Source organism: Aythya ferina (genome assembly GCF_964211825.1).
Source record: "Aythya ferina genome assembly, chromosome: 2".
NCBI classification, from domain to species: Eukaryota; Metazoa; Chordata; class Aves; order Anseriformes; family Anatidae; genus Aythya; species Aythya ferina.
The window spans coordinates 75,077,568-75,093,604 of record NC_140297.1 but is presented as its reverse complement, the minus strand read 5'-3'; the positions used below and the strand labels follow the sequence as shown (position 1 = coordinate 75,093,604).

The 16,037-nt window shown below is 36.4% G+C and overlaps 1 protein-coding gene across 21 annotated transcripts in view; it reads right to left on the bottom strand.

The window, feature by feature from the left end:
* The window catches only part of LOC311431343 (uncharacterized protein), a 358,114-nt gene that overhangs the window by 243,583 nt on the left and 98,494 nt on the right, over window positions 1-16,037 (bottom strand). The window contains exon 4 of one of the 21 annotated variants that reach the window (XR_014689363.1): window positions 5,128-5,214. The exons of the other annotated variants lie outside the window; for them this stretch is intronic. The gene's annotated coding sequence lies outside the window, so the exon portion shown is untranslated. The remainder of the gene's footprint in view (window positions 1-5,127; window positions 5,215-16,037) is intronic. 21 annotated transcript variants of the gene reach the window in all.

Here is a 16,037-nt window from a genome sequence, read left to right as displayed (position 1 = left end):
TAATACTTGCCATTTCATAAATTTGTGCAAAGAATTCATAATAAAGTAGATATATTTCCTCTGCTATGTGTCTTTGTGACCAGTGAATAGAAAGGCCAATAGGAACTTCTATTAAAATGTTGATAATTACATTTTTTAATACCACTGACTTCTCTCCAAAGCTTGTATTTTGTCTAGATGAGAAAAGAACACATTAAAATCAGGGAGATTTTAGATTGGTAATATTTTGCAGAATTTGATCTCTATTCTGAAAAATTTGTGTAAAACCGAGCTGTAAGTGGGAATCTTCTATAATCTCAGCTATAATGACAGAGGCAATTATAGTTAAATACCAATGAAAGAATGTTTATAAAACATTATTATCCTGAAGGAGGAAACGTGACAGAGTAACAGAAAAGGTATTATGAACTTTGCTTGCCAGCTGTTAGGAAGCACCACTATCAATCTTCTGCTATGAATCTGTTGTATGCTTTGAGAGGCAAAAATTATCCCCCAAAATAAAGCAAGAAGAATGCGTAATAATCATACTAATAAAGGCCACTGAGGGGACAAGTCTGCATGAGATACTTAGTACAGTAATATGTTGGCCAATCTAAATTACTCTACTGCAGTAGAGATAATAAATAAATAAATAAATAAATATCATGAAAAAAAAGATCATGTACTTTTAAATGTGGGGCAGGACCTGAAAGGTTTTCAGATAATCTGTGGGGGACAATACTTTTTTTTTGGCAATGTATGGAAAGGGAATAGTCTACAGCAGGGACAACTAATTTTTTCAAAGATGTCTGAATTCCCTCTTTTATCACGATCTAAATATCCAGGTGTAAATTTAGAGCTTTATATATTCTTTTGTCCAAACCCACAAGCTCAGGCACATTTAGACTCGTTGATCTAATGTTATACATGTAAATGCTACCACTGTTGGTGCCTGCCCTCCCTCTCCATTGGTAATTTACTGCAGCATAGTTGGTGGAGTCAAATTGTGCTAGCTCTTCAGCTGCTGAAGCTTGCAGTCAATTCTCTCACCTAAACCACTCTCTTTGTCAGCTTTTGCTAGCACTGTGGACAGTGAGCTGTAACAGAAGTAAATGTGTTGCAGTACAAGCAAATGGGAGCCTTAAAACTCATTCCTCAGCAGTTCCTGCTGTTACTGCCGTATGAGCTGATGCATTAGCTCCTTAGCTTTTCCTGCTGCAACTATAGGGCGCAGTAGCAGGTCAGGGCAACATCATAAAGTCTGCAACATTTCAAAGCACCTTGGCTAAATGCCGCATATCAAGTGAGTCTTGGAGGCCAAGCTTTCTTATGGACCAGCTGTGTCTACTTCATACCATTGTTTTGAACTGCCCTCATTCTTAACTCTATTTCTTTCCTTCCTCCAGTTTTTGGCATTTAAGATCTAACAACCAGAAAAAAAAAAAAAAAAAAGAAAAAAAAAAAAAAAGTTATTTGTTATCCTGGTCAGTTTGGGAATAAATGAAAGATACTTTATTCTTTCTATGTGTTACTCATGTAAATTTATGAACCTATTTCAATTTCATTCTGCTAGAGCAACTCATCACTACAAAGATTTTAGAATCCAAATTTTAGAATCCAATCTTTTATTGATTGTTGATAATAAATGAGCTAGAACCGAATTCAGCGTGATCTGACTGTTTGTATTAACTCAAAAAAAAAAAATTAGTGTTAAAATATACATATTTTGTAGATGTGAAGTGAAAGAATTAGCATTCAAACATTATATATATTATTCGTTTTGGTTTCTTAAAAATAAAAAATAAAAAATGAAAAAGGAGATCCACTTTTCTAGCTACAAAGCAGTTACATTTTAACAGCCAAAACTATAACTATTCTGGCTGTTGGTTTAATTTATTGTTGTGCTTTCTCATTTTGTCTGCTTTTTCAGTTTTACTACTCAATAACTGTAATTATATGATCCTCATTATATTTAATTGCTTATAATTTCTGTGAATTTAATTTATTACTGATTTTTTTTAAAAAGCTATTATACATGTATGTTTCAAATCAGTGTCTGGACTTAAGTAATGAAACCCCTTTTAATTTGAAGTTTCTGCTTCCTTTCTTTTCCTTTTTTACCGTCACTTTATGTAGAAAATCCATTCCTATTCCCCTATATTCTTATAGTTACCATATTATTGCCCTGGTCACATTATTCTCTATTTTCTTGAGTGCTGGATTTTCTTTATTTTCTGGCCTGTCTCTTTTTGCCTTCTACAAACCTTATGGCAAAATAAGTGAAATGGCTCAGAACTTGACGATTTTCTCTGTGTTAACATTCAGTCCAGGAATTATATACTTTCAAAAGCCTTTTCAAGATACAGAATTTGCCTTGTAACCTGAATAGAGAGAGGCATAACTGTGAGTTAAAAAGGCATGAAGCCCATTGCTGTAAATTACTTTATTGAAATCCTAACCAAACCTAAGGTGACATTTTTCTCAACTCTGCCAAGTATTCCTTTGTTTAGAATGTGGATGGGGAAAGAGGGAAAGAATAGGAATACATGACATTCATAGTTACAGACTGCTTGTCTAGTCTACTGAAATTTAAAACCATTTCTGAAACAACAGCCAGATCCCCAGTTGGATTTGTCATTGTTGCTTTGACGGGAAGCAATATCTGGCCCACTGTCACAGGGAAATAGCAAAGCATACTACTGGATGAGGCCACATCTCAGCATAAAATTGAAATCTAGAGCTGAGAACAATACATTAAACAATGATACTGCAGGTGACTGGGCACATGTAAAAGTGCATTAATTAAAAACTGATAGCAAATAACATTTAAATTTTGCTATACATTTTCCATATGGTTCAATGACAGATAAAAAATATATATATACATGTATATATTTAGTAACTAGTTTTTGATTATCTTACATTTCTTTCTCAGGGAAAATAGAAAAGATCTTTCTGAAGGACTGACAACACTTTAACATCCTGGAATTTTATATGGGTAATTGTAAACATGGTTTTAATTCATTTTCTAAGGATTTCTCCAAGAATCTAAATGTCAATGGACCTCAGTGACTTACTCATGCAGCAGTAATGTACATTGCATACTAAGGCAAATGGCATGATTAAGTAAATGGTTGAATCTCATTGACATGAAGAGACTCAAATTCTGTTGTCTGATAAATCAATGCCAACTCAATGTCAGTTGAATGCTCCAGAATTTGTCCCTGAATAAAGCAGAACATGATTTTATCTTCTGAAATAGTGACTGAAGCATAGGAAGCTTCCAGGAGTTTAACAACAGACTGGATTTAACATCCTTTGACTGCAGTTCATACCTTCAGCTTCTCGCATGGCTATTAATTCCCAGGAAGTTGTTTGTATAATGAAGTTCTTTAAATGGCTTGAGACGATTTTAAACTCAAAAGATGATGTCTTAATCAGAAGTATTTGAGACTAAAAGTGATTTTAATCACCTGTGAGTATGTGCAATAGAAGAGTGTTAAGTTGTTGTTTTTGTTTTTGTTTTTTTTTTTGCCCAAGGTGGCACCAAAAATTCTACAACACACTCACACTCCAAGCAACCTGGCACAGAGCTCTAACTACTATCCACCCTCCCACTTTATTCATTGTGAAATATGTTCATCTGATTTGTGTCAGTATGGAACAATACTAGGGCCGCATGGTATGATGAATGTGACCTTCTGTCTTACATACCCTTGTATAACCGCAAGTCTAAGAAAAACAGAGTGGTTAATGTATATAGTTCTTGTATCTTGCAAAGGAATGTTTTAGAAATTCGTGTAAACAGAGAGCTTGAATGGAAATGTATTTGTAGGCTTTTCCTTGAAGTCTCTGATATCTGGGGGGTTTCAGAATAACTGCTAACTATTATGACTATTGCATGGGACACTATGCAAGTCTCTGATATCTGGCCAGGAGATTAAGGAGATGGAGAGACTAAAAGACAAAGCTTGCAGGGGACATTGCACATGTCTCTGACATACAGCCAAGTTGGACAAAGGAGAAGGACAAGAGGGAGGAAGACCATGAGCCTTCAGCACGAGAGACCCCCAGAGACCTCCAGAGGGACAACCGGAGACTGATACGCATGCTCCACTAGGAGGGTTTGGGTTCCGGAAACTAATTATAATAACCCTGTTTTTTTTAGAAGTAGTAATGAATATGTATTAGCCTAGGAGCATAAAAATCAGCTGCTTGATGTAACTGGTGTGCGTCTTGGTGGAGCAGAGACTCCCAGTGCACCCAGCACTGTTTGCTTACCTCTATTCCTTTAATAAATTGTAAACTTTGATTATAGTCCTATTTTGAAGACTGAGCCATTTATTACATCATTATTTCTGCTTGTCAGAGGTAGCTTTCCCCATCACTGGAATATGCAGCCCTGCTTCTTTAACAGACTGCATCGAATCGTGAGGCTTAAACAATGACCCTCACTTAGTTCAATATTATGAACCAGATAACTCAACTTTCTAAATGGAAATCTTCTACTTTGCTGTCTTTACATATATTCTTTTTTTTGTAGAACCGTCTCTCAGCTGTTATGAGCTTTCACACTGAGATGTCAAATCTTCATAACAAAGGAACAAGAATTTGTTCTGATATCAAATTACACCATGAAAAGTACATATGAAAACTAACTTGTTCAAACAACACAGACTTACAAGAGATTCTGATCTGCTGCAATTCTAATGACATTGGACTTTCCCCAGGAAAAAAAAAAAAAAAAAAAAAAGGTGAATCAAAAGTGTAGCATCAGCACTGAATCCCATCAGAATATAAAAACATAATGAGAAAAGACAAAAAATTCCAATTAAATTCTGATTTGAGCTTTAGATTTGATGCAGTTACTTGCCTTTCTGTTTTTACTCTAGTCTCCTATGACACAAGCTCTTTGGGTCATCAGGTTGTTATTCTTCAAACATAAAGCACATTTAAATCAGACTGACATAAAAAGAGGAAACTCAAATAAAATGCCTGGTGTTCATCAAAGAAATCAACTACCCTTCTTCCTTTGTGTGTTTGGATTCCAAAATCAGCTTTACAAAAAAACAAGAAAAATGTGCTTGCTACTTTCTGCAACTATAACTCTATCAAAAGGGCGAGAAACAAAACTTCTCTGTTATCTACCTGATACCAGAAGTTTCCTTCCACTGTAGAGAAACACCTCTCAGGAGGTGTACAAGTAGAAACTGTAGAGAAAGTCACCAGAAATCTCTGAAAGGAAAGACACAAAGGTTATGAGTTCTCAAATCCTAGTGACAAACAATTTTGGGAACAGTCTGCAGAGACAGAAAATACTCTAAAATGCAAGAAAGACCAATCTAAAAGGTTGTGATGGTCCTTCATCCCTCATCTGGTGATCCTGTGACTCACTAATTGAGATCTCCTACTGTTCCAACTAAAACAGTGGTAATAGTAAAGATGAACTCATGGAGAGACCTTCTGGGGCCAATGATAGATGATTCTCTCATACTGGTGCAAATGGGCTGAAAACCATACTTGAAATCCAAGAAAATCAAAGTATGTTCCCCCAATTCTTTTGACAGGACCTGTTTCTCCATTTGCACACTCCAGTATCAAGAGATTAAAACAAGGAAGTGTTTGCATTTGTTCAATAGGTAGATATCAAGGGTCACTTTGTCTTTCCTCACTTTTCCTCTCAGTGCTAACAGTATTTAAAAGACCCAAAGCCCTTTGAACAAGCCCTGCTTCTCCATGCCCACTTGTCCAGGGATGGCACAGTCCAAAAGACAAAGAATTTTGTTTCCAGCCTTTCAGTCAAGTACTGCTTACAGTGGGGCTTCTAGCATCTACACATGACTACATGCTCATAAACTCAAAGCCATATAATAGCCCCTGATACGAGTCTCTTGCTAGGTCACTGATCCCTGTAGATTCATACCAAAATGACTTGTCACTGCATTAAATCTTCAGACATATTTCCACTGAATGAACACCCTTCTCATTTCCACTTAACTTCACTTTGCTATCAAACCATGCTAGATTGTCACTGTGGCCAAAGTGACCTTTTATTGAAAGTACACTTGGGAAAGTTTTTTCTCTTCGTGTTTTTATTTATTTATTTATTTATTTATTTATTATTTTATTTTATTTTATTTTATTTTATTTTATTTTATTTTATTTTATTTTATTTTATTTTATTTTATTCTATTCTATTCTATTCTATTCTATTCTATTCTATTCTATTTTTTTTTTCATGGATTTATTATCCTGAAACTCTAAATTCTACTGTTTTTTATTATGTACTCTTATTATAATTGAGGCTCTGGTCTTTTTTTTTTTTTTTTTTTTTTTTTTTTTTTTTTTCCTGCTCATACCAACAGAGATTTTCCACCTCTGTGAAAGTTTAGTAACTCCAGAAATTCTCAGATAGGATTTTTCTAGGGCATTTTCACTCTTCACTATGAGTAGACACTGCTAATTCAGCTCTCCGCTTTAACAATTTAAGTTTTAGCACACAGTTATTTTAGTTGTGGTATCTCTGGGCTCATGTTTCAGCTTTCTTGATCAAAGTGTTCTTTCTGCATATCAGATGCACTTCATGCACATTTCAAGCCAGTTATGAGTCTTCAGGCAACATAACAATTAAATTAATATTAGAGGGGCAGTGTAGGAGTTGTTTACACTTATCCAGAAAGCATGTTGATTGTTTTCATTTTGCTTCTGCCATACAAGTATCATTTGAAGGAACAAGAAAGAATAGTCAGCAGAGAGCATCAGTATTAAAAAACACTTTAAAATAACATTATCTTAATTAAGAGAAGAATGGGAACATCAGAAACAAAACTGATCTAGTCAGAAAGATCTATCTAGCTAAGAAGTGTCTGCTCCATCGGGCACAGGCTGCAGTATCTCATTGCTTTCATTTAGGGATATATTGTTGCCAGTGCAAAGCCTTCTGGTCCCAATCCAGAAGAGTTGTTCATGTACAAATATCCACATGTTTAAGCATGTGGATACTTGTAATGGGATTATTTATCCATTTACTTTTAAGATTATATGTAAATGTTTTCCTTGACTGGACTCTTGCTCTGTGCAAACAGCAAGCTTTTATTCCCTTGGAAAGCACCACACACATCAATATACAGGCTACTGGACTGGACCTTAAGAGACTAAAACTTCTGCTGTACTGTGCAGTCTCATGACCTTCAACTCAGAGCAGCTGTTTTCCCACCTATTTTACTTGAACTGCAAACTTTTGGGGAAAGGTGCATTGCAAAACATGTACTTTTCCATTAGCTTGTTGAAGGGGACTCTGAGCTTAGTGTGGGTCTCTGTAGAAGTAAATTAATACAAGAATATGAGCATTATGTAGACACTAATTATTACAAAATTAGGATTTTGAAACTTGAGGGAAAAATTAAGTGAATGGGCTTTGTTTTCAGATATGCCAAGCATACATAGCTTGGCTAAAGATTATGGAATTCATAAATGCCTTCTGCAAACCAGTCTCATTTTTGCCTCAGAGTCATGCAAATTTTCTTTCTGTTATGCCTGAAGTCAGTATCTGCTTCATTTATAATAAAGTTTCTAACTTATAAATAAAATATAAAAACCTGTCAAGGTAATATTTACATAGCAGCAAAATGTAATTTTTTTAGCAGATCTACTCTTTAAACAGGTATTAATTTCTGAGTGCCCTAGGGTTTTTACAAATTATATTCAGGTGTAATGCATGGAAAGTATATTCATTTATCATAGCAGTATTCTGTTTCTTTTCCTCGTTAAGACATTAGACATACTCATTTAAAAAGTTTCTTTCATAATTATTCATTTATGGATACTAGTGAAATTTTATAACCATGTCATCCACAGAAACACACTCTTTTAAAATTGTTACTTTCTGTAAAACACTTTCATCTCAGGGGGTCCATGCTGGAAAAATACCTTACATGTGACTAATGATACTCCCAGAGAACCAGCCTTGGACTCCTATTTCCCTACACAGACAAGGATAAGCAAAACAAATGACATGGTAACAGAAGGACATGTAGCTCTTGTCAGACTACAGACCTGTGGACAGCAAGGCTGCAGTGTTTATCTCCAAGCATCACTTGCTGGCTTTTAGCTGACCTCTCCGCAGAGTGGCTGAGCAACGGCATGCACAGGGCATGGTAGCTCTGTCCACTGCTCTGAAGCTTGACAGATCACAGCCCAGCTGCAAGCAGACAGCAACCTGCTGGGTGTTAACACACTAAGAGATGTGCGCCTCTTGTTAGGATCTGATGTATTGCAACCATCAGAAATGCTCTAACAAATAGTTTGTTACTATATTAGCCAGAACGTGATCAACAAAGGCAACAGACACTTTGAATTTACATCCCTTATTCAATGAGTTAAGTGTTGCACATCTCTAAGGGAAGTAGAACTGCCACTTCTCCATGACAAATTTTTACCACAGAGGATGCAGTGCAGACTGAAGGATCAGCACATTCTGCAACAGAGCTAGTAAACAGAAAGTCAGATTTTAATACAGATGATTCAAAATAAGTGAAAGATTCCAGGGATGAAGGCATAACTTTGTTCAACTTTCAAGGCTGAACTAGATGTTCTGCAATGTGAACACATTGGTCAGTGCTAGCCTAAGAGAATCAATTACAGAATGAGGACAGATTACGCTATAAAACAGATTTAAAACTGTGATTTTCTGAAATGTGATTATTTTTTTCCTGTTTCACCTCATTTTGCATCTGACTGACACTTCATATTCTTATTTGAGGTCGTATAAAAAATAAAATATCAAGACAACATATTATCACCACTTGCTTATTAACTACATTGACCGAGAGAAAGTAATTCACATGGAACAGAAAGAAGATAGCAAAAGTAAACACAGGTCTGCTTGCAGCCCAAAAACTGTGGGTTGCCTAACACGTTCTAATTTTCCAAAGTAAACAAACTAAAGATTACCTAATAAACCAACAATTCAAAGAACTATTTTCCCTCCATAGAAAGAAATGGAGTGTCATAGGATAGCTCCAATTAGTCAGGGTGGCTGTGAATAGTAAGAAATTCTTTATTTTCTTTGGATCTCCATGACCATTAAGGTATACAGAATTTCATAAGGTTGTTGGGTGAAAAAAAAAATAGGCTAGATCCAGTTAAGTATCCTGAAATCAAAAATTTGTATCTGCTCCACTGGGAGGGAGATGTGAACAAAGAACTTGAATTTCTGCCTTACTAATGCCTGTCTCCCAGGCAGGTAAAAGAGGGAAGGCTATACTTTGGCTTTGCTACAGACATGCTCACAATCACTGTTCTCTTCTGTGAACTGGACTGTGGGACCCCCAGTACCCAACACATATGTAGTCTCTGATTCATGCTCCACTTGCTTCACCTAATGATTCACACACTGAATGGGAATTCATGGGCTGAACTGGACAATAAACAGCTGGCAGGCAACTTGACCTGCCATCACCACAGGAAACTGCTGAGGGCAGAAGGAGCTTAACTAGAATGGAATACATAATCTTTTGGCAGCTTCGTTTTGGCAGTTGCGTTTTGGCGCACACTTCGTTGGGTTAGAAACTGGCTGGATAGCTGGGCCCAAAGAGTCGTGGTGAATGGAGTCAAGTCCAGTTGGAGGCCAGTCACTCCAGTCACTACTGGCGTCCCCCAGGGCTCGGTGCTGGGGCCAGTCCTCTTTAATATCTTCATTGATGATCTGGACGAGGGCATTGAGTGCACCCTCAGTAAGTTCGCAGATGACACCAAGTTAGGTGTGTGTGTCGATCTGCTTGAGGGTAGGAAAGCTCTGCAGGAGGATCTGGATAGGCTGCACCGATGGGCTGAGGTCAACTGCATGAAGTTCAACAAGGCCAAGTGTCGGGCCCTGCACCTGGGGCGCAATAACCCCAAGCAGAGCTACAGGCTGGGAGAGGAATGATTGGAGAGCTGCCAGGCAGAGAAGGACCTGGGAGTGATGGTGGATAGTCGGCTGAATATGAGCCAGCAGTGTGCTCAGGTGGCCAAGAAGGCCAACAGCATCCTGGCTTGTATCAGAAACAGTGTGACCAGCAGGGCTAGGGAGGTGATCATCCCCCTGTACTCAGCTCTGGTGAGGCCGCACCTCGAGTACTGTGTTCAGTTTTGGGCCCCTCGCTACAAGAAGGACATCGAGGTGCTTGATCGGGTGCAGAGAAGGGCGACGAAGCTGGTGAGGGGTCTGGAGAACAAGTCCTACGAGGAGCAGCTGATGGAGCTGGGCTTGTTCAGCCTGGAGAAGAGGAGGCTCAGGGGTGTCCTTATTGCTCTTTACAGGTACCTTAAAGGAGGCTGTAGCGAAGTGGGAGTTGGTCTGTTCTCCCACGTGCCTGGTGACGAGATGAGGGGGAATGGGCTTAAGTTGAGCCAGGGGAGTTTTAGGTTAGATGTTAGGAAGAACTTCTTTACTGAAAGGGTTGTGAGGCATTGGAACAGGCTGCCCAGGGAAGTGGTGGAGTCACCATCCCTGGAAGTCTTCAAAAGACGTTTAGATGTAGAGCTTAGGGATATGGTTTCGTGGGGACTGCTAGCGTTAAGTCAGAGGTTGGACTCGATGATCTTGAGGTCTCTTCCAACCTAGAAATTCTGTGATTCTGTGATTCTGTGATTCTCACACTTCATTCCCCCCACTTCCTCCTCCTCCCCTCCTTCTTCCCCCCCCACCCCCAATGCTAGTAAAGATGAAAGATTAGGCTATTTTATGGTTTTGAAAACAAATGTTGAAGAAAAAAAGAGAGCTAAAGTTTCAGTTTCAAATCAATATCAGCCAAGGGCCATTTAAATGCCCCTTATGAGTGAAAGGCACTTATGTCCATCAATACCTCAGAGATTAGCCAGAGATGTAGCAAGTCTTCCATGCTGAATTTTGTCCAGTCATGTCTTTCACCTCGTTTTCCTTTGGCAACCTGTGTGCTGGCAGCACATCACACATTCTGGGACTACAAGGAATTCTACAGATTCTGCAACCAGAATATGTTAGAAAGGGTCAGAAACTCACTCAATAAGTCATCCAATCTGTAAATTTTAGCTACATGGTGTATTTTCTCCATCATGTGTGGTGGAATTTAGTTTTACTTATGACTGGTAGATACTGTCATTCAACTCTATGGATGAAAACAACTTCCCAAAAAACAGGTATCATTGGTACTACACACTTACCCTGTGGTTATACTGACGAGGGAGCTTTTAGTTCTAAGAATGATATTAGAAATGGCTGCTTACATTATTCAAAGGTAAGGAGCTTTTTGCTGCAATGAGTGATGTCCAACTTCAGGTAAAGTATGCTAGAGAGTGGAGGGTTCCCTTCACGGTCAATTGTACTTACACTGCCCAGCCTCAAACTTAAAGTCCCTTATAGATGGAACATTTTGCTTTTATGTTCATATGTAATTTGGAAACAAATTTTGCTACATTTATTAGATTTCTTGCTCACATGAATAAAACCACAGTTCAGTTATCCCAATGAGCCCTAAACACAGATTTTCACTAAACAACATTTAACACATTACTGACAGTAGACATTTAATTTTTATACTATTTGGTCGTAACATTAAATATTGAAATATCATATTAAAAACTTTATTTTATTTTTGTCAAAAGAAGCACAATATTTTGGATTATTTAACTTAAACCAAAGTATTAGGTGCCATATAGCCACACTTTGTGCTGATTTACAAACTTGCAAGATAAGACACTACCACATTTTACTGCATTGAAGTAAATGTAAAACTGTTCCCACTGTTACTGGAATGACAAATATATCTAAAGTGCAGCCTCAAATCAGTAAGTATGGATGAAAACATTCCTTGAGACCTATTGCTTTAATAAGCATTTGTAATATTTTTAAAATAAACTAACTGTGCTTGTGGCTTAACAACTGAATTTCTCCTATGTTGGAATCCATTCAAGAACCAACCTAAACCTACATACAACAGGTTTTAAACTGGTGTAGCCTTATTGCAACTTTCCAAGCTTAAGTTCATAGAGTTTTAAAATAAGTTTGTCTACAACCAATTTTATTTATTTATTTAAAAATGCACAGCTTTCCTCATCCCTGAATTGCAGTTACTATAAATAAACATTTCCCCTGGTATAAAACGAATCTGTATATGTCAGAAATGCTTTTCTTCATACAGCTGATAAATGAGCAAAGCCATGGTAGTACTGTCATGAAAAGTATTGCTTTGTGTCCAAATTCCATCTCAATATTGTAGTTTAGAATGCTCTTTTTGTATGAATTTTTGAAGTAAATTATTTTTGTATGTTATGTATCTAGCCAAAATGTAGTAGTATGATGTAAAGAAAAATTGAAGAGAAATGTCAGGAAATCTTTCACAAGAAAGCCAGAGATTTTTAGCATAGTTTATGTTTAGAAGTGACAGAACTCTAAACTTCAAAACTGATACTAGACAAACTTCTAGAAAATACATTAGCATTAAAGCAAACAACCATGAACTGGCAAAGCAGCAAAATAGAAAGATCTTCCTATCTCCAAATATCTGCAATTCTGTATGAGAAATCACTGTGAAGCTGAAGAACACCCTTAGTATTTTTTTCACAATTTCTCACTCAGTACACAAATCTAGTGTATAGTCTATCCAATTAATGGCTCAGAGACTTCATATCACAATTTTCAGTGTTCTCTTGACTGCATTATGCTTGTTTTGCTACATTTTCCCCAATTTTATCTATGCTGCCAATTCTTGGAAACTTAATATATGACACTTAGAGGAAAACACAGAATTAGCCATCCTTGAAAACTACTGGTCCAGAAAGTTCAATATGTGTTTGAAAGTACTGAATAACCTGATGCTTCAAAACATGGTGGGAGGGAGGAAGAGAAGGAGGACTTTGCGTATTTTCTATAGCAGGGAAGAGTCCAACCTCACAGATGGAGTGATCAGCTTACGTTTTAAGCTATGAAACTTCATTACCACTTTCTCAGCATGCACAAAATTCAATGTTACTACAGACTGTAAAACTATCCATTACTTTTATAAACCCACCCATACTTCTGAATTCAAGTTTACAACCTTCCAAAGACTGAGTACACACTCTTAAAGAAATAATTAATCTAATTTGATCTAACTTTACATGCCTTCTGTTTTTCTCTAGTGATCCACAGTTCTTGTTTGTGCCTTTTTAAATAGCTTCTTAGGTTTTAAATAGCTTCTTAGGTTTTTAGAAAACTCCAGTTTAAGGATATACTGAAAAGGTGCTTCAGATAGAGATGCTTTCTCACTAAAATGCTTAATATTGACTTTGGTTATACTGCTGCACTGAAGAACTTCAACTTCAAGAATGTACTTCCATCTGTTAAGGCCTTTGGATACTAACAACTGTATCTGTTCCTGTTTTCTTCAGATACGAAAAAATAAAAATAATAAAAAAAAGAATTTTGACCCAATTCCAAACTGAGATATACAAATAAAAAGTAGTTATTGGTGAGGTAAAATGAATGATTAGGAATCTGACATTACAGACCTTCCTCATTAAAAATAATATTTATCAAGAAAATTAATGTTTTAGTCTTTTGTGTGTGTGTTCATGACAGCAGATTGCTCTCAGAGATGCATATCAAAAAGCATATATAAATTTGATAATTTCTTTGATTTTTTTTTTTTTTTGATGTTGAATTACCTATATGTCACATTTTTCCAATCTATTTCTAATTTTAAAGTATTCTATGTTAAATGTGTGGTCGTGGTTGCGGTGGTTGTGTTTAAACTCAACTATACTTAATACCAATGAAAAAGCTTTCTTCATTAGAAATCTCCAAACACGGGTGCATAAAAGGTCACCCACAACTTTTTCACACATTTAACTGGGACAGTGCTGCAGCAATCACCGGTACAGCAGGCATCTATGTTCACCTTTTCCACGGTGATCTGATTTCTCATGCACGTATCCATTAAGGTCTTCTGCAATACCATATATTGATATCCAGATGACAGACTTATAAAGGCTGATGCTGTCAAATTCAGTGCACACCAATCATGCATCAGCCCACAAAGAGATTCTGAGTGCTTACAAGGGTGAGGAGTATATCCTCAAAGCTGAACACTGCTACTGGCAGTTGCTTATTTTTGGAGCTTAAGTCTTCTCTGTGAACTGTCTGCTGGTCCACAATACTGGCCTGTCTATACATGGAAACAACTGCTGCTATTAACATGAGAAAGGTAGATGGGATAGTGAAGAGGCTTGGATAAGATTATCTTTAAAATGAGGAATTGACCCCATGGAAGAAAACTGGGAATTACAGTAATTTAGACTTTAGTAAAATATTTGACAAAATATTTTAAAATAAAATTTACTACACAGATGAGCTGCAGAAAACACTTGGGAGAAAACTGTAATACTATTGAATTTTGAAATTATACAAAATGAAGGCAAAATGATATTCACCTTGGGGTTAGGGAACCAAATACTCTTTGGGAAATATAGTATAATCAAATAAACCTATGGAAATAGACACATTTGCATTTTTGAAAATGGGTTTTAGCCAACAATAAATTGAGGTAAGCAGTTTATTTAGTTCTAGTTGGAACAGTATTTACTTACCACTGTCTACAGTTAGCTTTCTAAATTTATGGGGAAAAAAAGGCAGATGGATGAAGAGGTGACAACGCATAGTTAACTATACATTTATTTGAACATGATAGAGCAGGAAAAGTAGTTGGATAGAAGTATGGCTACTGAATGCAAAGACAACATTATTATTGAGCTGAGAGATAATATTTCCATATTTGTCTTCTTACTGCACTAAAGATACTTCATTGTATTATAAGTAAATGTTAAACATACGGACATTTTACAAATTCAGAAGAAAACAACAGATTTTAGAGAGCTCAAATGACTAAATTATAAAAAATGAAAGCTTTAAGCACCGAGCCCTAATCTGAAATGTGTGCAACTGATACAGTGCCAGCAAATTCCGTGAAGACTTGCTTCACTTGTTGTTGCTCTGCCAGCTATATGTTTCTCAGCTAACAGAAAGATAGACACAGAAAAGAAAAAAAAAAAAAAAAAAAAAAAAAAAGATTTATGAACAAAGGAAAGTCATTCAAATTAATTCATTTTAATTTCAAGTGCTCCTACTAATTTCCTATTTTACTTATACAAATTACATAATCCCTCTGTAGTCTTGTACTGTATTTATAATGGTGTTTTCTTTCTTCCTTTATTTATACTGTAAATTCTTTTTAACAGAAAATCTCTCTTACTATGATTATATATACTATACTATACTATATTCACATGTACTATATTCACAGCATGACTGCAGTGGAATTAATGCTTAGTGGCAGAGAAATTATTTATGGTCTAGCAATTAGTACACACAGGAAAAGTGGACTAAATTAAGATGGCAAAATATGAACAGAGTATGGGAACTAGATTGTTACTAATGAGAATGACAGAAATGGATGAAACCTCATTGTGCACCAACAGCTTAATTGCAGCAATTTTCTGAGTGCACATCCTCACTTGGGGTGAGGATGGTGCTGATGACCAACAGGTCTATTCCATCTTTTAGGTACAAGATGCATCAGTACAGTAATTACATCCATAAATAAAAGAGAAAGGTTTCTCATACTATCCAGTTAGGAAGGTAACCATAGTCATTAAAATAGTCCTTTTTTTTTTTTTTTTTTTTTTTTCAAAGGCATGGAAAGTAAATTACAATTGTCTGAGAATAGAACTTCAATAGGTCAATCTTTTAATTTAAATCTGTGAATTGCAAGAGACAGGATTGGAAAACATACAAATGCAAGCAAACACTGTTTGTATTTTTAACTCCTATTCCTGTTGTCTACTTACAGCCTTTTTGCAGCTTCTCTTCATCCCCAGCAAATCAAAGGATTCCTTCTCATCTCAGCTACTCCTTTGGCTGTACCTCAGTAACTTTTCTGTGCTTTCCTTGTAAGTGATAAACTGCTTTTAGAGTGGCTTACTACAAACAAATTTTATGTTATGGCCAGCTATTCCATTCAAAATATGTGTTCTCTGAGGTTTTTGTAAATTAGACATATCCA